Source organism: Myotis myotis, unplaced genomic scaffold, assembly GCF_014108235.1.
Source record: "Myotis myotis isolate mMyoMyo1 unplaced genomic scaffold, mMyoMyo1.p scaffold_m19_p_9, whole genome shotgun sequence".
In the NCBI taxonomy this organism is placed as follows: domain Eukaryota; kingdom Metazoa; phylum Chordata; class Mammalia; order Chiroptera; family Vespertilionidae; genus Myotis; species Myotis myotis.
Genome location: NW_023416401.1, coordinates 79,284,499 through 79,308,059, shown reverse-complemented (window position 1 = coordinate 79,308,059; position 23,561 = coordinate 79,284,499). Strand labels below are relative to the sequence as shown.

The window sequence follows — 23,561 nt, the reverse complement described above, 5'->3', positions numbered from 1 at the left end:
CGAGGGACTTGGAAATAGTAACCAAGAAATAAGTGTTCTAAAACTCAGTCTTTTCTCAGGAATCTTGACCTAAATTTCTCACAAATTTAGGAAAAATAAGAATTACTATTTCCATTTTACAGATGAATGGATTAAGTCAGAAATCAAATAAGGAAGTCTAATTATAGTCTAATCCCCTTGCCATAGTGGGTAAATTAAAAGGGGAGTGGCCACATTTGATCAGCCCAATCTCTGCATGGGAAGCTCCTTGGTCCATAACCTTTGAGGCTCCTACCTCACAATCCTTACAATGTGCTGGCAGCTCTACCCAACCTCATCCTACCCTCCTTACCTCTCTGATCTCATCCCTTCTCCTCAGGTTTCACCTCTGCTGCCATATGCCAAGCAGCCCTCTGCCTTAAGGTTTTTGCACTATCGCCCCTATTTCTCCTTCTCCAGAGAAGAAATCTTTTGGGTTAATTCATTCACCTCCCTCCATTCTTAGTTCTAATGTCAGTGTACTAGTGTATCTCTCTTGACCACTCTATTTAAAGTTGCAACCAGCTATCTGTATCCCCAGCCTCCTTGCCCTATTCAATTATTTTACATAGCATATATTTCTTCATAGAAAATATACCACATAATGATTTTTAATTTTGTTGTTGTTATTTGTCTTAGTTAGGTTTCCCTGAAAGTAGAGAATAAGACAAAGACTTGGGTACAGTCATGTACCTGGGAAGTAATTCCAGGAGTCGGATGTGAAGAAGGAAGGAGAGTGAGACAGGAAAAGGGGAAATACCAGTTAAATGGGCATGGTCAAGGTCACTGCTAAAAGACAACAGAAATTTTAATGAAGCTGGACTTTCTGTGATCAGAATACAGAATGCCTCTTAGAACAATGTCCTGAAGGAAGAGAGGTTACAATATTCATCTCCAGACTCCCATCCCCCGCGGGTTGTCCAAGCCACTGGAGTCACTCACATCCTGTCTCTTCAAATCAGCCTTCCACAGAGAAGGTAGTGTGCAAAGAAGAAAATGGAGAAACATCTGGCAAGCCCTTATAGAGAGACACTTCCTGGTAGGGGAGAGATAGAGCTTGCTTGGACTGTTGTCCCAAATGCAGTTGCAATCAAGGGTGGGGAGCAAGGGCAGTAATTGCTAACTTGCTGATCATCTGGAGTCCCCCATTTGAACATAAGATTGTCCAAGGCAGACATTTTTGTCTTTTCTGGGTTGGGAACCCAGGCACCTAGAACAGCATCCAGCACATAGTAGGTGTTTAATAAATATTTTAATGGATTTTAAAGCATGTAACTAGAGTACAAATATTGGTATCAAAATGTTAAGAATAAGCCAGAGTACCAGGCCACTAAAGCCAGATGCCCCAGAGTAGTGCAAATCCAGAGCCTGAAAGGGTCCAGTTGCCATGGCGCCAATGGTTTGGAGGTTGATAAATTCTGGAGCTGAAGTTGGTCTGACTCCCGCTTTCTTCCAGGCTGTGGCACTTGGGTAGATTTCACTCCTTTGGAGGCAGAATGGAGAAAGGTCTGTCAACTACCGACCAGAAAAAAATAATGCTGCTGACAGTGATTAGTTCATCTATACATCAGCTTACCTTTTAAACTGTACTGACTTCAGCCTTTAAGCCATTTTAAAACTGCCTTGGAACCTTTTCTTTCAGACAATAGGCTTCCCTACAGACACAGTAAGTGGTAACAAAGAAATGTCACACACTGAGCTACTCTTTTTTTTAATCATTGCTATTGAGATCTTCCACTCAATGATTCTAATGTATGCATTTATTATTTTGCTATTTGGGTTGTCTTCCAGTACCATTTTATGCCTTACTTTTCACTCAAACACAAGAATGTTCTTTTCAAGTATTTCCAGTGTTAGAAAAGAAAGGGGCGGTGGGGGGGGTGGGGGAGGACTCTTACGCCGACTTACAGCCAATACATTGAAAGAGGGATTTGATTCATTTTCGAAGGAAAGGTTTTTGTAGTAGGGAAATGTGACCATCTCAGTTGGCAAATGTTTTCACTGAATTATAGACATCTTCAAAGAAAGAGAAATCCCCCAAACTATTTAAAATCTTCGTAACGGACCTCCCACAAATGATAACTTCTTTAAAGTAGAAATTCTCCTAAAGATGTACAAATCTTCAAAAAAGAGTACCCCTCCTATGATTAGAACCTTACCAAACTCCATCTGGATTTGAGTTCCAATAATAAGGGTCAAAACCTTGTCCATACCTAGTAAAAAAAAAAAAATACTGTAAGAAAGCGCATTTTTAGTATTTCCAGATGTAGAGGGAACATTTCTCGTTTTGAAATACAATGAGAAAAGTTTTTCATGGTATTTTGGAAACAATATACAGGCCATAGCCAGCAGAGAAAGTGATTTGAAAGTGGTCAGGCCAAAGACACTGCAAAGCAGGTGGGTTTGAATTCAGGATTAGATATCAATGCTGTGTCCTGTACCCTCTGCCCACATCATTTTTTTAAAAGCTCATTTTTACTGATTAGAATACTAATTTCAGGTAAGCGTTGTTTTTGAAGTTAGGCTCACCTATATTATGAGTAAAAAAGTAGCTGAGAGACAAGGGCGGATGTTTTCAAAAGCCACTATCTCTACAAGGCATACATGCAAACCCACAAACATGCACACTCACACCTCTAGTCTCCGTTGGTAATTTGAACAGTGATGTACACATTTTGCAAAGACATTAACGGAAAACAGCAGCTCCATCTTGCTGCCTCTCAGCATGTAGGATTTATGTCTCCATTTGAACTCTCTTGATGCTCTGTGAGAAAGTATAAGGAGGTCTCACTCGCCCACTGATAGATGCTATCTCGCCCCCATTCACATACCTCAAAGACTCATACTATGTAGCCTGCTGACCCTGGACCCTTCTTACTCCCAAAACACTCCTCAAACAAATACAATTGGAAGTAAGTAGAAGAAAACTGTGCTTGTATGCAAACATTTGCATTTGCATTATCCTATATAATAAATGGCTAATATGCAAATTATCCCCTCCACCAGGAGTTCCACTGGAGTTCAACCAGAGAGCAGCCCCGCCCCCAGGCCGGTCCCACCCTATTAGCCCTGTGATTGAGGCAGGCTGGCCAGACCCAACCCATGCACAAATTCGTGCACCAGGCCTCTAGTATTATAAAATCATAGTTTAGTATCTACATTACTATCATGCTTTCGTGTTGTGTTAGTGTGCGTTGTTATTGTTGGAGTTTGGGGTTTTAGGGTTTTGTTTTTGTTTTCTTATTACTCTTGTTGTTTTCTTCCCATGATTCTTTAATTCATAGTCTCCTTCACAAAACTAAAAACTCCACAAGAGCAGGAACCATGACTTTTATCCATTCATCTATCCATCTACACACCCACTCACCTGCCCATTATCTTATTTATTTTTTGTTGTTGTCTTTGTCCCTGCTACATTCTTAGATCTACTTTCTGCAAGTCTGTCATTTTTCAAACCACTCTAAAGGCATTGCCATGCTGAAAACTTGAATTGCAAAATTGATGGCCTGGCACAACTTGCAAGGTCTTAAAACCCATTGCTCAACCTGTATCTTAATCTGAAACCCACATTGAGATGTCCCAAAGCAGGACCTTACTGATGCAAATTAATAAAATAAGAGCAAAATTTCTCAGTCTTTCTTCCTAGACAAAAGCATTTGGATAAACTAGAGGTCAATTTCTCTGGCCTATATGCAAATTAACCCAACCAAGATGGTGGCCAGCAGCCCCGGAGCTGGAGCAAGCACAGGCTTGATTGCCCTGGCGATGGAGGAAGCCAACTTCCCGCCTGCCCTGGCCGGCTGTGGCCTCCACTCCAGGCAACAAAGTTTCAATTATAGAAGATGAATAAATCCCAGATACCTGCTTCCAGCCAGCCTCCACTGGGAACTTGGGTGGCTGGGGCCTGTGGCCCGCCTGCAAACAGCCACCAGTCCCTCACCCAGGATGGCCACACCTTCATGGGGTGAGGGTCCCCGCTGGGGGGGCTTGGCCAGACTGCAAACAGCCATCAGTCACTCACCCAGACTGACCAGGCACCCCAGCAGAATCCCCACCCTGAAGGGGGTGTGGCAAACCTTAAAATGGCTCTTAGCCCCTCACCCAGGCTGGCCAGGCACTTCAGTGGGGACCCGTACCCTAAAGGGGCTGTGGCCAGCTTGCAAACAGCCATCAGCCCCTCACCCAGGCTGGCCAGGCACACCAGGGGGGACCCTCACCCTGAAGGGGCTGTGGCCAGCCTGCAAACAGCCATCAGCCACTCATCCAGGATGGCCAGGCACCCCAGCAAGACCCCCACCCTGATCTGGGACACCCTTTAGGGCAAACCAGCCAGTCCCCACCCATGCTCCAGGCCTCTACCCTATATAATAAAAGGGTGATATGCAAATTGACCCTAACTGCAGAACGACTGGGAATGACTCATCACTATGACACACACTGACCACTATGGGGCAGATGCTCAATGCAGGAGCTGCCCCATGGTGGTCAGTGCGCTCCCACAGGGGGAGCTCTGCTCAGCCACAAGCCAGGCTGATGGCTGCCAGTACAGTATTGGTGGTGGGAGCCTCTCCTGCCTCCTCAGCAGCGCTAATGATGTCCAACTGCAGCTTAGGCCTGCTCCCTGCTGGCAAGTGGACATCCCCTGAGGGCTCTTGGGCTGCCAGAGGGATGTCTGACTGCCAGCTTAGGCCCAATACCCCTAGGAGTGGGCCTAAGCCAGCAAGTGGTCATCCCCCAGGGGTCCCAGACTGTGAGAGGGCACAGGCCGGGATAAGGGCCCCCCCAAGTGCACAAATTTTTGTGCACCGGGTCTCTAGTACATATATAAAAGCCTAAGCAACCGTTATGACTGAACGACTGGAACAACCAGTCAACCAATCGCTATGATGTACACTGACCACCAGGGGGCAGACGCTCAATGCAGGAGCTGCCCCCTGGTGGTCAGTGTGCTCCCACAGCCAATCTCCCATGGCCGGCCAGTGGCGTCAGTGTCCAGTGTCTGTTCCTTCCACATCCGGCCTGGTGACTGTCGCCTCCTCTCCCGACCCTGCCAGGGCTTTGGGCCCCGGGCTGAGATGGAGAACCAGGGTGGACATGGCCCCTTTCCAATGGGGACCGAGTTCCGGCTCCCTCCTCAGGGCCAGTGCCCTATTTCTTCCCCCCAGCCAGCAGGCCCCAATCAGCCCAGCCCTGATCAGCCCTGATCACTGGCCAGGCCTAGGGACCCCACCCATGCACAAATTCATGCACCAGGCCTCTAGTTAGTCAATAAAAGTATAGTGCTTAGAATTACTCAGGGCACTTAGTACATGCTTGAAATATTAATTTTGGAAAACTATATCACTAATTCTAATATTTTGCCTTCTAGTACATTCCTGGCTCTTTTGTCCCATCTACCTAGCTCTGATTTTCCCGTGTTTCTTAGAGTTTTCCCATCACCCAGAAAGGGGTCATTGTTCTCTCTTTTCCACGTCACTTAGGAAAGAGTTTGAATTGCATTTTTTATGTTTCATTAATCTTAGAGTTGGCATCCTTCCAATTGCAAGATTCTTGATGTAGTGCTTTGAGCAAAGTTGAGTTCATGAGTACTTAGGTAGCCAATTGCTAAGTATTCAGGGATTTTGTGAGCTTGAAATGGACCATGGTGCAGAGGTAGGAGTTTTTACACCATAAAAGTTGGCAAAGGCTACAAATCAGGTCTTTGTTTTGTAGTCGTTGCTGTTATTGTCATTTGAGGTTTTTGGAGAAGCAGTTAGCCAGCCCACACTAACGTTGACCCTGACTCTGTCTTGTATCTCCACCACCTCATCCTTCATCTAGTGACATTCTCTTCCAGCTCTAACCCTTGCTCCACATCAGCTCCTGAGCGTTGGAAGATACCTCTGACATTGAGTTTCTAGGTCCTGCTGTGTTTCCTGGAAAATCATGGATGGGGAAGGGAAGACTCTTGGTGTGTTTCAGAGGCGTGAAACAACTCACCTTCAGCCAAGACCAACTCTTATAAGCGGAATTAGGAACCCTGGGAAGAAATGGGGGTTAGGAGATCTCTAGAAGCAAGCGTGGGGAGAGGGGGAGATGTTCAAAACAAACCTCTGAGCAATCCTAAGAACCAGGCCAGTGACCAGCTTTCCACCAAACCTTGAGGAAAAAAAGAAAGGATTTCATAAGGCACAAATTCGGGAGTAACTTTCTTATATCAGGCATGTCCCCTGTTTTCAAGGAGCCTATCTATCAAAGGAAGCCAGAATAGAGATAAGAAATGTAATGAAACATACTTTTGCTGCTTTCTCCTTAAAATGGGCCCTTGGACAAATTACTCAAAACCTCCACCTGAGTCTCACTCTCTCATCCCCACCCCCTGAATAACCCAGTGGCAGAAAAAAATCAGTAACTTTCCCCCAAGATAATTCAGTGGTGCTGTGGTGGCTTGGGCTCTCCAAGCATCAAACCAAAGTGTTATCAAGACATTTACTCTGGCCGGGTGGCTCAGCTGATTGGAGCATCGTCCCATGCACCAAAATGTTGTGGGTTCAATTCCCAGTAAAGAAACGTACTTAGGTTGAGGGTTTGATTTCCTATCACAGAGCATATGGGAAGCAATTGATCCATGTTTCTCACATCGATGTTTCTCTCTCTTCCTTCCTCTCTCTCTAAAAATCAATAAAAATTAAAAATTGAAAACATACTCAGGTAAAAAAATTAAAAGATATTTTCATAGTCTCTATTTGTCCACTAACCATGTTTGTTTATCTCCAGTTTTGATCAATTATTTGATTATTTGCACAAGTCAAAATATGCTATGCTCCACGCCCCCTTTCAAAATAGCTGCTAAGAAAAAATTTAAAGCACAAATTTGAAAAAGAATCCAGCCAACTTATCAATTAAGAATTACCCCCAAGTTTAATTTGCAAGAAAACAGTAGAAAAAATGGGTTTTTTAAGAGGAACAACCAAATGTTGCATTTTACCATGGTTGGTTGTTTTATTTTTACTTGGATATTTTAATTATTTACCTGAATTAGCCAGACCTCCACTTTCAACTTCTCTTCCTTTCTCTAACTCTCCTATAAATTATAAGCTCCAGCCGTGGAGCCCAGGGTCTTTCCCAGTTGTTTGTGGCAGACGATATAGCCATGTGCGTTCTTTATTTGTCTCGGCATCGAACTGTTTGTCCAGAGCCACTCTGCTTACTGCCAAACTGCATCCCCCGTCGGGCCAGTCAGGTCCTGTTTGCACTGAGACCTGTGGTGTTTTCCCTGGCAAAGCCTCCCTGGCTGCAGTAGACCTGGTTCTGATTCAGATGTGGGCTTTTCAGAAACTATGTGGCAGGTACATTTTTGGTTTCTGAATTCTGTGCAGCTTTACAGTTTCCTCGGTGTAATTTTGTACCCTCTTCCAAGAGAAGCAGAGGAGAGACAGGGTTTCTGTCCCCACCTCCCCCCCCCCCACCCCAACCACAGACAACCTCACAAAGATACCTGCCCTATTCTGAAGACTGTACAGACGTGAGCCACCAACGGCTCCCGTCTAGAAAGAAAGAACTGTTTGGCTTCTTCGAGGGTTTCTTCAATATGTTATGTGATAGAGACACGTCCAACTTCTTTCCATTCCCTCACAGTCCCTCCCACATGCCCCACCTGTCCTTCCCACTGTCCTCCCCTCTGAGACAGCCATTCCAGTGATGTCTGGACCCTTTGGTTTCTCACATCCATGTCCCAGGAGATCAAATGGAGAAGTAATTGCCGCCTGCTTCCTGGGTTCTACGCTTACACACCAAATTTGTTCTTGAATTTGACTTTTAAAAACTTTCATGATTTCTCCAAAGTAATCAGGTCCTTAAATGCTATGTAGTATCTTTAGAGGATTTCAAGCAAAATTAGCCTTTATCACACTTACACTTTTGCTATGACACATTCTGCCATGTGGAACTCCTTTGGAAAGGGAAAAACTAAAATCTTGACTGATACTGAGGTTTCCAAGTGTTACTTAGAAAATCAATAATAGAACAGTATACACTGAGGATTTTTGGTTACAAGTAACTAAAAGGAATCCCATCTAATTTATGTCTGAGAGAAGAGCACAAATTTATTTGGGAGCATATCATGTAGCTCACAGCCTGGTTGGAAGATTAGAGAATTAGATGGAAACAAAACAAGACTCAGGGTAGAATGTAGTGAAAGACATGGAGACAGCAGGGATTAATTGATCAACTCATCTGTATGCCCTTGTAATGAATAAATTGTAGCATTTTTCCTTGGGTGCATCTCTGTTAGAGTCAGCATGGCAGAAGTAAGAGTCTGGCTCAAGTTGGGTTCTTGGCCAGCTCCTTGATCTGTTATGAGACAGTGGGAAGAACAAACTGGAGGAAGGGACTTCAAGGAACTCATCTGCATCCATGGAGGGAGAGGAAGTAGCTAGATCTTCCCTCATTCAAGGAAGACATACTATGAAAGGTGGGTAATTCCTTGGAAGGAATTCACTCAGGGTGTTGTTAGGAAGGAGACACATGGTGGGCAATCATAACTCAAACTGACATATGTCTACTGGAACAGGACTCTAGGCTTTCCAGGTGCCCTTGCACACACCTATGTAAAGGGTTAACTCTACTATATGAAGCATCAGCGTCCAATTGACGAAGCCTGAGAAAAGAGCTCCAGCTCTCCCTAGCTAATGCTGTCCACAGGAACTTCTTTTGTATCCTCTGGGTAATGAGTACTACACTGACCACTAGAATGGCATATTGGGAAACTAGATATGGGTCTGTGATTATACACTGGATGGAAGAGGCAACTGGACAAAATACACAGAGAAAGCAAACTAAAAAGCATTAAGGCAAGTTCAGGGCAAGTATTAGACTCCCCATGAAGAAAGGAGGAGAATCAAAAGGGGCTTCTTAAGGATTAGTGCTAGAATTTTCAGGCAAGAAAGAGTTTCAAGTTGGTGGCTGGCCACAGTGAAGGGTGTGTGTACTATGGCGTGGGAGACTGGGGGTACATCGCAATTCCAAGAATAGTGGCTTGGCAGAAAGGTAGGGTTTGGGTTGACTTAATGCTGTGCTCTCAGCAGGATAATGGGAAAACCAATCATGAGGCAAGGAGTTACCAGAAATTCAAGCTGTGCTGAATCAGACAAGAAGCACAAGTTCATTGCATCTCATCAACTCAGGCAAATTAGAGGAGCCCTCTCGCTTTACAACTTTATAAGATTCTCAGACATAGGAATGTAACACCCTTTTGTTGTCCTAAAACTGGCCAGTTGAGGCAGCTACAATAAAATCATAGTGTTCATCATCCCTCTACTCTCCAACCTTTCCCAAAAAAGAAAAATAAAACACATAATTGCTGATATTACTATTTTGTGCGCTGGATAAGAGTTTCCAAAAACAATAACAATTAATTTTCTTCGGTGGTGTCAGCCAAAAAAGCAGTGTGGTGCCAGGTTTCCATGATCTTCTTAGGTCATCTGGCATCGGGAACAATGGCTGTGAGAAACAGGCCCTTGGAGGCCAGTAAAGTTGTGTTATAACCCCAACGTTAGAGATTTCATATCTTGGCCGTTCGACATCACAGCAGGTAGAAAACCTAGGATGGAAAATGTCAGGCTGGATACAAGTTTCCTCCTCAGAAATATTGCCTCAACATAGCTGAAATCCTTAGAGATGTTTTCTGTGTAAAGCTTGAAAAACACACTGGCCTTGGCTTCGGATAGATGCCTTCTTGACACTGCTCCAGACATATTTAAGAAATGGGTCTAATTTTGAAGGATATAGTTGGGCGGCCAACCAAGGCCTAAAAGTAGAATAAGTTATCCTGATTTTATGTAAAAAGAATTTTAGAAAAATAAATGCAGCCAAAACGATGAAATTTCTGAAGGCATTTACACTGATCTGTCAGTTCTTAAACAGGAGGTTGAGGCCAAGTGAGAGAGATGAACACGCTGTGTGACTTGGGGTGTGAACTCCCCTCTGAGTTATTTCTAGGTCATTGCTATAAAGAGGATGCTAAGTGTGATGGACACAACTCATCTTTACTGCTAAATCCCTTGAAATGTCCCTTAAAAATAGCATTAACACTAAAGTTTGCCAGCAAACAATAAGATAGACTTGTTCTGCTTCTTGAAATGAGCTAATATCACTTTTTTTTCTTTTTTAAAAAATATATTTTATCGATTTTTTTTTTTTTTACAGAGAGGAAGGGAGAGGGATAGAGAGTTTGAAACATCAATGAGAGAGAAACATTGATCAGCTGCCTCCTGCACACCCTCTACTGGGGATGTGCCCGCAACCAAGGTACATGCCCTTGACTGGAATCGAACCTCGGACCCTTCAGTCCACAGGCCGACACTCTATCCACTGAGCCAAACCGGTCAGGGCTCAGTTTTTTTTCTAAGCTTATTTTTTCTCATTTATCTTTTCTAAACAGAGTGCTGTGAAGATAAAGCAGTTAATTTGTTGAGTGGTAGTCAAGTATGAAACAATGGGGAAATAGCTCAATAAGGTGTAAAAAATCAGTTTAAAAAAATAACAAGAACAAAAATAATGAAAACTAAGGGAACAAAAATAATGAAAACTAAGGTAGTCCCTTCATTGAGTACCTCCTATGGAAAGGAACAATGCTGGCCTTTGAAAAGAATTTTAAAAACAAGTACTTAAAAGAAGCTTAAATACAGATTATGAAAGAAAGTGTGTTTGTGTGTGTGAAAACATCAACAAGTACCAAATGCAAGGTAAGGCTTGCGACCATTTGCTGAGTGTCTGCTGAGGGGCAGGTTCCACTTCACACGCATTAGTGGTTTGTAACATTGGCCGGTTGTCAGAGCTCCATCCAGGCTCTCATGGCACCGCGTTCCTATGCATGCCAACCCACCTCCTTGGCAGCCCCGAAATTCTCCACTGGGGACTTCGTCTGGCTGCAGGAGCATGCTCAGCCCTTCACTGGGCAGTTTGTGTGAGCAAGGAATTAACACCCCTTCGGAGCAGCCCTCTATTAACAACAAGAGTTGGTGGATAAAAATTAAAACAAAATAATTTTCCCAGCCTTTCCTTTCTATCTCCAAGAGGTAGACAGCTCCAGAACAAAGTGATCTAAGAGGGGAGAGTAGATCCCTCCTAATTACCTTCTCACGGGGGCTGGCCCAGGCAATGCCTGGTTGATACGGACATTGGAAACACAGCGCTTGAGCAGGGAAAGGTTGGGTGTGAGGAGGACAGCAGAGGGGGATGGCTTTGCTCCCGGCCCACTGCGGAGGTCCCAGCCCTTAAAGCTTAGCTGGCCGCTCTGGCCTGCGTGGCAGGGGCATCACAACATTGGGCCTAATATGACCACTGCCGCTGGTACTGGCCCTGTGCGCAGAGCCGGGCCAAGGTCCCGGGCTAGGGAATGTTCCTGGCATTCCTCGTGGGCGTGGCCTGAGGCTCTGACCCCCATCTCCAGGTCCCATGAGAGGGAGATCTTCCAGCTTTGAGGTAGTATGGCCCAGGGCTTGATTGAGATGGAATGAAAGTTGGTTTCTGGGCCTGAAACAGAAGAGGTTGCAGGAGTTGGGGCCACCCTGGGGCGCTGGGGCACCTTCAGAGACAGCTACTATGTCATCCCTGAGCTGAGCCTGTGACAGCAAAAAAAAAATAGTGGATGGGAGCTCAAATGTGCTGGAACAGCAGGTGTTTCAACCCCACACTGAATACGTGGAACTCACAGCTGAGCCGTCAACTGTGGCCCAGCTCTAGGAGGTGCTGGGGGCTGAGGATGAGCCTGCTGTGCTGAGCCACTGGGGATGCAGGAAATCACTAGTTTTGTGACTAGTTGTAGAGCCTGGAAACTGGGGCCACCCTCAACTGACAAAGAGCAGCCTCTGCTCAGGGTGGGCCTGGAGACCGCTGACTTTGGCTACTCTGTGGGCGACATAGAGGCCCAGGTGCATAGGACACTGAGTCTCAGCTGCCCTAGAAAAGATGGACAAGCTCAGCAGCGTGCGTGGTGTGCTGGCACAGGAGACAGCACCTGCCAAACGCATCCTGTACCTACAGCGCTTCTGGCTTTAGGACTATTAGCTCCTACTAAACGTACCACAGGGAACTAAAGATGCTGACAGTAGCCTGGGCGACAGTGTCACTTCCGCAACAACAGGGAAGAGAACTCTGAGCCTAATGAGGTTCATGCCTTTGCTCACTGTGCCTGTGCCCCTGGCTTTTCTTTCCACAGTGACTCTTCCCTACCCTCAGCTACCCTTCCTCCATCCCTCCCAGGCGGCCTCCGCTCCCTCATCATACAGATGCAGTCTGTGGGCTGTGCCTCTCCCCTGGCTGCTAAGAGGCCTCCATTGATTTCTGCTCATGTTTATAGGATTTCTGCTTAGCCATAAGCAATAGTTAAACACAGAAAATCCCTTGCCACCCCCCTGGGGCACTGGGTGGTCAATGCCACTGATTTTGCAAGTGGCTCCTAAACCACCTTACAGCTGAGGTAGAGACCAGGGAAGGCAGCAAGATTTCCCTGCCTTGGGGTGTGGGGAATAGTGGCAGGTTGAGGAAATGGGTAGGAATCCCTGTCGGAAATCTAGAAATTCTGGTTTGATTTTGTCACTGTGTCCTGTTCTGCCCAGATGATAGAGTGCCTTCTGTGGGGTCAGATTTGTTCCCCAGTATAGAGAGTGGTAGAAAGAAAACCCTCCTTTGTTGAAACAAGTTCCTAAGGCCAAGGAAAGAGACATACTTCCTGTTAAGACTTTTTCCTTGTTGTTATCCATATATGTTTTCTGCCTCAAATATATACAAATTTGACTTTAAAAAAAAAAATGCAGCCCTTCTCTGAAAGGCCATCTGAGCTCCAAAGTTCCTCAAGCGAAGCCAATTTCATGGACTTGCAACCTGGGCAGAAGGACCTCTCACTTGGTATAATACTCTGCTGTCAGCATCTTGAAATTCTAAATAATCCTGTATTTGAATTTGTGTTTTGCAAGTGAAGTCCTTTGGGACAATTGAGCATGCACGTGAGCAAATGAGATACTATGTAAAATATGGGTGTTCTTTCTTTACCACCTCTTTTGCATATAGTGTTCTCAATACCCCATGAGCACAGAAGTCCGGTGGACCCACCATGAGTAGGTGTTCAGCAAGACTCAAAGCAAATGAAACATTTCACATCTACAGTTGAGTAAGAGAGCGTGCTCCAACCAGTAGGTTTGCTTGCTACTGGGGTCCAGCCAATCAGGACTGAGCGAGGAGCAGGCCTAAGCCATCAGTCAGACATCCCCCTAGGGTTCCCAGACTGCGGAAGGTGCAGGCTGGGCTGAGGAATTCCCCCCACACACACACACCGAGTGCACAAATTTTGTGCACTGGGCCTCTAGTGGCATTATAAAAAACATGAATCTTATTATGTTTTTGATGCAGAATTTTTGGACTAGAACCCAGATTCTTTGTCTGCCAGAGTCGAAGAATGAATCCACTGACAGAAGGTGGTATAGCAAAGGTGGAAATTTATTAAAGAAAAGTACAGAGTCCCACATGGGGAAGGGGAAAGAATCTCACAACACAGACTCCCATGTGGGGAGGGGGAAAGTGTCCCACAGAACGGATTCCCACATAGGGTGGGGGAAAGGGTCCCACAGAGTTCTTTTTCCCTATAGCTTATAAAAGCTGAAGATCCTGGTGCCTTGATATCCCCTCTGATTGGTCACTATTCCCTTAGACTGGTTACTATAGTAATTCCTGGGCTCAAAGGTCGAACCTCACATGAAACATGTGAGGTTCTCTCCCTCCCCCCTCACTCCTTCCTTATTGTTTTCCTATTCCCTTTGGGCTTTCTTCTTCACATTCTGGATGAAGGGCTTCCTTCTCTTTATTTTGTAAATATAGGCCTTTTGCTGTTCCCAGCTCCCTTATTCTATGGAAATGTACCTGTTGCAGCTATTCAGCTCCCCTATTCTATGGAAATATACCTTCTGCTGCCCTACAGCCCTGAGTTTTCTCCATGGTCCCCTTAATTTCTAAAATGTCCTAAAACCTGTCTTTTTCATCCCAAAAAATTCCTGTTTCCTTTTCTTATTGACCTTACTTCCCTGATATAGCCAACCGTGTTTCAAAATCTACTTTTCCTTCCCTTTATACCTTACTCAGCATAAGCCAAAGGTAGACAGTATTAGCAGAACATGCATGTGTCAAGAAGTAGAATCTGATGAAGAAAATAAACTGATGAATAAAATAGACCCAGAGACAGAAGCATGGAACAGACTAACAACTCTCAGATGGAAGGTAGGGGTGGAGCCGTGAGTGGAGAGACATTAACCAAAGAATTTATATGCATAACCTATAGACAGAGACAATAGTTTGGTGAAGGCCTGGGGGGTGTCCAGGATGGGGGGGGGGGGTCAATGGAGGTAAAAGGGGACACCTGTAATACTTCAACAATAAAGACAAATTTTACAAAAAAGAACTTAACATTTGATCAAAGACCAGAAAAATAAAAGATGACACAATAAATTAGTTTGTTGTTTTAAAAAAAAGTGAAATAAAATAAAAATTTTAAAAGTTAATTTTGTGCAGCATTTCCTCTGTTAGGTAAGAACAAAATACACTGCATGCATGAGCTGTGAAATAAAAAATGTGCATTTTAATGTTTCTCTATATGAGTTAAATGCTCTTACATTTGCATTTTTAAAATGGCAGTGCATAATATAAAGATGAATGGTAAAATTCATGCTAATAATTTTAAATTCTTTTTACTTAAATAAAAATCACCATGACGATTTGAGAGAGCACAGCAGAAAGGAAAGTGTACTTTACTGTCGTTGATGGTGCCTTTTTCTGTTTTTGCACAAGAGGCTCACTTTCATTTTGCGCTTGGCCTCACAAATTATGGACTCAGGTCTGCCCCCAGACATTGACTGACGGCTCAGTTGCACCCTAATTGTGGATCAGTTTCTCTTTCTGCCTTCCATATTTCCTTACAGGCTTATCTCCTGAGAGCATTCTCCCCAAATCCTTCCATACACAATTCTGCATTTCACAGTATGTTTCCCAGGAACCCCATCTAAGATGGTCCATCAGAGTTCTAATGTGAGGCTCCCCATCCTCAGGGAAATCTGTGGATAAAACTCAGTGGTCTGTTGTCAACCACAGCAAAACCCGGTCCCAGATCAGAGGGCTGTGGCAGAGGATAGCACAGCATCAAAGTCTCAGTATGGAGGTATATGTCTTTATGCAAAACTCCCCTGGACTTGGGAGCCCTTAGAGGTCTTTTAAGCATTTGAAACATTTTTTCTTTGCAAGAGCTAAAAATGGCATCATTTTTGTTTCTTAAATTGAGCTATTGTTTTTCAAATGGCATAGGCTCCCACAGCTGTCCCTCTAGGATTCTGCTGGCAAGACTCTTCTGTCAGAACCTTACCCTCCAGGGGCCCCTCAGGGTGACTCAGTTAAGTGGAGCCCTGGAGGTGAGAACGAAGAATGTGCGGGGCAGCCGTTCCCCTCCCCATCACACGCAGGCAGAGCCAACACTGAGGCTGCATATGAAGCCAGGAGCTATTAGTCACGTGAGTCATAGCACAAAACAAAGACTTATTGCTGGAAAAACAAAGGAAAGTACAGATGCTTTCTGGCCACTAAGCGAGGCAGTGGTAAAGAAAAAATATTAGCAAATAGTAGAAAGAAAATTATTTATTTTTCACACTGAAAGACAGATTGAATGAGAATTTTATGGAAACGTGTGTTACTCATCTCTAATACCCTTTCATCTCCTCACCCCATACATCGCATTTTGGAAATTTTTGCAAATCACACAAATATTTTGTTTTTTAGTTTTTGTTTGTACTTCTTTCCTTTAATGTTTAAAAATAATAATAGAATTCTCCTCAAAGGCCTTTCCTTAACTAAGGTAATTAGCCCACTGAAATGATGCTTTGCCTGCTTGTCCCCAGTGCTCCCACTGCTAGGTAAGCTCCTGATCAGTGCCCGTTGTCTGGCAGGCCCTGTGCTAGGAAGGAACTGGGGATGCAGTGATGAACAAAACAGGGGCTTCTTCAGTGCCTGCTGTTTTTTTAAAAAAGAACAATATAAATGGGGAGAGTATGTCCATGTAACTTTTGTGGAGTTGGTTGGTTTTGATGTTTTTAATAAAGTATAGAAGCCACAATAAGAAAAGAACCTTAGAGAAAAGCTAAATCATAAAGCATCTAGAGAAGGAAAAGTCACACTAATTTTAGGATTGCGGTATCACCGGAAAGGGACTGGCCCAGCGCGGGTCTGCCTGCAGTGTATGGGTTATTGACTTCAAGCAGGAAAGATTTCACAGTATGAGTCCAGATGGCTGTGAGAATATGTTTATTAAAGCTGGGGACAGTGAAACAAAGGAAGGGCTTAGGATAGAGAAACTTTGTGGGAAAGCAGTGAGCCAAGGTGGGGCTGCTGTCAGCTCACTGGAGAGTCAGAGAAAAGGGGGCCTTGGGGACAGGTGTGAGGGTTAGCCAGAGAAAAGGAGGGGCACAGGCATGCTCCAAGGAGAACATGCTGAGTCCTTTGTCTTAAGGGGTTATATCAACTCTCTAAAGGCAGAGATCTGAAGGGAGGCCCAAGAGGAGGAGCTCAATGGAGTATTTGTTAGCTTTTCAGGTGTGTCCTTCCTACTAATTGGTCGGTACCTGGTCATCAAAGCTGGCCCTGATGTCAGTCATGGCCTCACTCCTGGTTTTGCTGCTTTTCTGGGCCTGGAGCTGAAACATAACTGAGGCCTAAGTGTCATCTTTAGTTTGACCAAAACTCTGTCTCCATGGTCAACAGACCCGAGGCTTTGTTCCTAAAAGCCCGAATAAGCAGAGGAGATTCAACTGAGAGACAGTCTGCAGCCAGGAAAGACAGAGAACTCCTAGAAAAAGGGAACGGTTAGAGACTAAGGCTGAAACCTCTCCCAGTGCGCCGGCTCAGCCACGGAGACCACGCCATCTTGAGTGGCTGTTACCGGGCATCCAGAGACCAGCTACTAACCCGGAAGCAATGGCTCTCAAGCAGCGCAACTACGTGAACTCAGAGGAGCCCTGCTTCTCCCCACAGAAAGATCCAAGCAACAGCGGCCTCCTGATCACCACACGCTCTGTCTGAGGAACAGTTGCTGTGTGTGAAGCTTCCCTCCACCAGCCAGAAGAACCACCACAGCTGTGAACAGCACCCATCAGAGGACCTGCTACCAACGGAGGAGCAGCTGCTACCACAACCGCCCAAGGAGCAACCACAGCCCGAGGAGCCACTGCCACCCAGGGAGCAGCCACTGAACGACTCAATATCTCTATTTGTCGGTGAGATCAAACATGGGTAGACAAAGAAACCCCCAAAGGAAAGAAAAGGAGGACTTCCAGAAAAGCAGCTAAGTGATACAGAGGCATGCAACATGACAGAAAAAGAATTCAGAATAAGGGTCCTAGAGTGCATAAACTGGATGGAGGAAAAAATCAACAACATATACAAGAAGCAAGACGAAACAGATGAAAAAATCAACAACTTAAGTAAGATCCAAGAAGACATGAAGAGCGATATAGCTGCAATAAAAAACACCATTGAAAGTATCAACAGTAGACTAGGAGAAGCAGAGGACCGAATTAGTGAATTAGAAGACAAGGAAGCAAAACACACCCAAACTGTACTTCAATTAGAGAAAAAAATTAAAAGACAGGAGGAGAGTCTAAGGGAGATTTGGGACAACATGAAATGAAACAACATACGAATAATAGGGGTGCCAGAACAACAGAAAGAGGAACAAGGAATGGAAAACCTATTCGAAGAAATAATATCAGAAAAATTCCCTGAGATGGGGAAGAAAAAAGTCACACAAGCCCAGAGAGTCCCAAACAAGGTGAACCCGAAAAGACCCACACCAAGACACATCATAATTACCATGGCAAATGTTCAGGACAAAGAGAGAATCTTACAGGCTGCAAGAGAGAGACGGAAAGTTACATACAAGGGATCTCCCATTAGATTATCAAATGATTTCTCAACAGAAACACATCAGTCCAGAAAAGAATGGACAGAAATTTACAAAGTGATGCAAAGCAAAGGGCTGAATCCAAGAATTCTCTATCCAGCCAGGCTATCATTCAAAATTGAAGGGGAAATAAGAAGCTTCACAGACAAAAAAAGGCTAAGGGAGTTTATCAGCACCAAGCCAGCAATGCAAGAAATGCTAAAGGGACTGGTGTAAAAAGAAGAAATAAAAAACTCAGAAAGAAAACAGCCACACAAAAAAAGAAATGGCTACAAACAAGTACCTTTCATTAATAACTTTAAATGTAAACGGACTAAATACTCCAACCAAAAGACATCGAGTGGCTGAATGGATAAAAAATCATGACCCATACATTTGCTGTCTACAAGAGACCCACCTCATTAGAAGGGACTCACACAGACTGAAAGTGAAAGGATAGAAAAATATCTTTCAGGCAAATGGAAAGGAAAAGAAAGCTGGGGTAGCAATACTTATATCGGACAAAATAGACCTCAAAGTGAAGGCCATAACAAGAGATAAGGAAGGCCACTTCATAATACTAAAGGGATCAATACAACAAGAAGATAGAACCCTCGTAAACATATATGCACCCAATGCAGGAGCACCCAAATACATAAAAAAACTCCTGGAAGATATCAAAGGAGAGATCGACAACAATACAATCGTAGTAGGGGACTTTAATACACCACTGTCATCACTGGATAAATCCTCTAGACAAACAATCAGCAAAGAAACAGCAATCCTAAATGACTCACTAGATCAGATGGACTTAATTGACATCTTCAGAACACTTCACCCCACAGCCACGGAATATACATTCAACTCAAGTGCTCATGGGACAGATTCAAAAATAGACCACATATTGGGTTACAAACAAAGTCTCCCCAAATTCAAGAAGATTGCATTCATACCAAGCATCTTCTCAGACCATGATGGCATAATATTAGAAATAAACTACAATAAAAACAACCCTAAAATACTCAAACACTTGGAAGCAGAATAGCATGTTATTAAATATTGATTGGGTTACCAATGAAATCAAAGAAGAAATTCGAAACATCCTGGAAACTAATGACAATGAAAACACAACAATCCAAAACCTTTGGGACACAATGAAAGCAGTCCTGAGAGGGAAGTTTATACCTCTACAGGCCTATCTCAAAAAAAACAAGAAAAAATGGTAGTACATCATCTAAATCTACAACTCAAAGAATTAGAAAGAGAACAACAAGAAAACCCAGAGTGAGCAGAAGGAAGGAGATAATAAAGATTAGAGCAGAAATAAATGACATAGAGACCAAAAAAACAATACAGAAAATCAATGAAACCAAGAGCTGGTTCTTCGAAAGGATAAACAAGATTGACAAACCTCTAGCCAGGCTCACCAAGAAGCAAAGAGAGAGGACCCAAATAAACAAAATCAGAAATGATAGAGGCGAAATAACAACAGACCCCACAGAAATACAAATGATTGTTAAAAAATACTATGGACAGCTCTACTCCAACAAACTAGACAACATCGAGGAAATGGGACAAATTCCTAGAAAAATACAACATTCCAAAACTCAATCAGGAAGAATCTAAAAATCTCAACAGGCCAATAACTATGGAAGAAATTGAATCAGTCATCAAAAAGCTTCCATCAAACAAAAGCCCAGGACCAGACGGCTTCACAGGGGAGTTTTACCAAACATTCAAGGAAGAACTAAAACCTATCCTCCTCAGACTACTACAAAAAATTCAAGAGGAAGGAACACTTCCAAGCTCATTCTATGAAGCCAGCATCACCCTAATACCAAAACCAGGTAAAGACAACACAATGAAAGAGAATTACAGGCCAATATCCCTCATGAACATAGATGCCAAAATCCTCAACAAAATCTTAGCAAATCGGATCCAGCAGTACATCAGAAAGATCATACACCATGACCAAGTAGGATTTATCCCAGGGATTCAAGGATGGTACAATATCTGCAAATCAATAAACGTGATACATCACATAAACAAATTGAAAGAAAAAAACCACATGGTCATATCAATTGATGCAGAAAAAGCATTTGACAAAATCCAACACCCATTTTTGATAAAAACTCTCAGCAAGGTGGGAGTAGAAGGATCATACCTCAACATAATAAAAGCCATATATGACAGGCCCACAGCCAACATCATACTCAATGGACAAAAACTAACACCATTTCCCCTAAGAACAGGAACAAGACAGGGATGCCCACTCTCACCACTCCTGTTCAACATAGTACTGGAAGTATTAGCCATTGCAATTAGACAAGAAGAAGAAATAAAAGGCATCCAAATTGGAAAAGAGGAAGTAAAACTGTCCTTATTTGCAGACGACATGATATTATACATACAAAACCCTAGAGACTCCATCAAAAAACTACTAGGCTTAATACATGAATTTGGCAATGTAGCAGGATACAAAATTAACCCCAAGAAATCTGAGGCATTTCTATACACCAATAGTGAACTTTCAGAAAGAGAGATTATAAAAACAATCCCATTTACCATCGCACCAAAAAGTTAAGCTACCTAGGAATAAACTTAAGTAAAGAGGTAAAAGACCTCTACTCAGAAAACTACAGGACGTTGAAAAAAGAGATAGAGGAAGACATAAACAGATGGAAGAACATTCCGTGTTCATGGATTGGTAGAATCAACATTAAAATGTCCATACTACCCAAAGCAATCTATAAATTTAACACACTTCCCTTTAAAATACCAATGGCATACTTCACAGATCTAGAACGAACTCTCCAAAAATTCATCTGGAATAAAAAAAGACCCTGAATAGCTGCAGCAATCCTGAGAAAGAACAAAGTAGGTGGGATCTCAATACCAGATATCAAGCTGTATTAAAAAGCCACTGTTCTCAAAACTGCCTGATACTGTCACAAGAACAGACATATAGATCAATGGAATAGAATAGAGAGCCCAGAAATCGGCCAGAACCAATATGCTCAATTAATATTTGACAAAGGAGGCAAGAACATACAATGGTGCCAGGATAGTCTCTTCAATAAATGGTGTTGGGAAAATTGGGGAGATATATGCAAGAAAATGAAACTAGACCACCAACTTACACCATACACAAAAATAAACTCAAAATGGATAAAGGACTTAAATGTACGACAGGAAACCATAAAAATTCTAGAAGAATCCAAAGGCAACAAAATCTCAGACATATGCCGAAGCAATTTCTTCACTGATACAGCTCCTAGGGCACTTGAAACTAAAGAGAAAATAAACAAATGGGACTACATCAAAATAAAAAGCTGCTGCACAGCAAAAGAATACATCAACAAAACAACAAGAAAACCCACTGTGTGGGAAAACATATTTGCCAATGTCATATCTGATAAGGGCCTAATCTCCAAAATTTATAGGGAACTCATACAACTTAACAAAAGGAAGATAAGCAATCCAATCAAAAAATGGGCAAAGGACCTAAATAGACACCTTTCAAAAGAGGACATTCAGAAAGCCAAGAGACATATGAAAACATGCTCAAAGTCACTAATCATCCAAGAGATGCAAATCAAAACAACAATGAGGTACCATCTCACACCTGTCAGACTGGCTATCATCAACAAATCAACAAACGACAAGTGCTGGAGAGGATGTGGAGAAAAAGGAACACTTGTGCACTGCTGGTGGGAATGCAGACTGGTGCAGCCACTATAGAAGACAGTATGGAGTTTCCTCAAAAAACTAAAATGGAACTCCCATTTGACCCTGTGATCCCACTTCTAGGAATATATCCCAAGAAACCAGAAACACCAATCAGAAAGGATATATGCACCCATATGTTCATAGCAGCACAATTCACCATAGCTAAGATCTGGAAACAGCCTAAGTGCCCATCAGTAGATGAATGGATTAGAAAGCTGTGGTACATCTACACGATGGAATACTATGCTGCTGTAAAAAAGAAGGAACTCTTACCATTTGCAATGGCATGGATGGAACTGGAGAGCATTATGCTAAGTGAAATAAGCCAGTCAATGAAGGAAAAATACCACATGATCTCACTCATTCATGGATAATAGAGACCATTATAAACTTTTGAACAATAATAGATACAAAGGCAGAGATGCCTCAAACAGGTTGTCAAACTGCAGCGGGAAGGCCGGGGAGGGTTAGGGGGCAGGAGGGGGGAGGTAAGAGATCAGCCGAAGGACTTATATGCATGCATATAAGCATAACCAATGGACATAAGACACTGGGGGGTAGGGGAGGCCAGGGGATTGTCAAGGGCGGGCGGGGGGGGGGGAAATACACATATGTAATACCCTTTGTAATACTTTAAGCAATAAAAAAAAGATTTAAAAATAAAAAAGATGATTGTACATACACCATATGATCATGTCCATGTAAAACATATGCATAGGTAAAAATATCATCACTTGTGACCAGGGAGAGGAGCAGGAGGACTATGAATACATTTTTTTCTCTTCTGCTTTTCTTTTTCCAAACTTCTTACTTAAGCTAGGAATGTGTTCAGCTACAAGTAAGAGAAAACCCAAAGAACTGAGGCTTAAATCCTATGCACATAAAATCTCGAGTTAGCGAGAAGTGTGTATGTAGGCAGGTTCTTCAGCGCTAAGTGATGCCATCAGGATCCGCACCTGTGCACCACATCCCCACCTCCTGTGTCACCTTCTTAAGCAGGAGGGGAAGGAAGAAAAAACAAAGCGCTTACTCTTCCCACAAGTCGATCTCTTTAAGGAAAGCAATATTTCTCAGAATCTTCCAAAACATGTTCTCTTACATGCCAGTAGCCAGAATCAGATGTTCTATGGTCATCCTAGGAAAAGTTCTACTGACAATGTAGAAGAAGGTACTATGATTGGTTTAGACCAGCCTTGTGATAAAATGTTTTATTATGAAGGAACAATTACATATCCCCATGCTCCAATACTGTAGCTGCTAAGGACATGTATCCATTAAGCACTTGAAATGTGGCTAGCTTGACTAAAGAACTAAATTTTTAATGTTGCCTACCTTTCATTAATTTAAATTTCAATGATCCCATGTGGCAATTTATTGAACAATGTAGGTTTAGTGAAAATCACAATTCACCCCCTCTCATCTAGGAGTTACATTAGCAAAATGAAGGAGAAAAAGACCTGATGTTGGACAATGAATTGTGTCTGCCCTAATTCTCCATTAGTTTATATTGTAAATCTTGTTTATTAACTTTTATTTTTAATAAAAATGATAATGCTTTAAATGCCATGGGTTTGAGAACACTGCATTCATCTGCATCCCCAGAAATAGAACCAAGCTAAGTCACAGTACCGCAGGAAAGATGTGAACGGCTGAATATTGGGCAGCCTGTTCAATGTTGATTTGTGAAAAATGCCTGATGCATGTGCAATTGAATATTCATTCTCAACATAAGAAGGTGGCTCTAGTGGGATGTTGGAGAGCTAAACATAAGTATGGGGGTAGATGGATTAGTGTTTCATTTAGCGTTATGCTTGTTTTAACCAGACCCATACATGTGTGAAGCTCTGGATCTCTAATGGATGTT

General features: G+C 43.1%; 1 pseudogene; it reads left to right on the top strand.

Annotated features, from left to right (window-relative positions):
* Positions 1 to 11,486: 11,486 nt before the first annotated feature.
* Positions 11,487 to 12,057, top strand: LOC118662487 (annotated as a pseudogene).
* Positions 12,058 to 23,561: the final 11,504 nt, after the last annotated feature.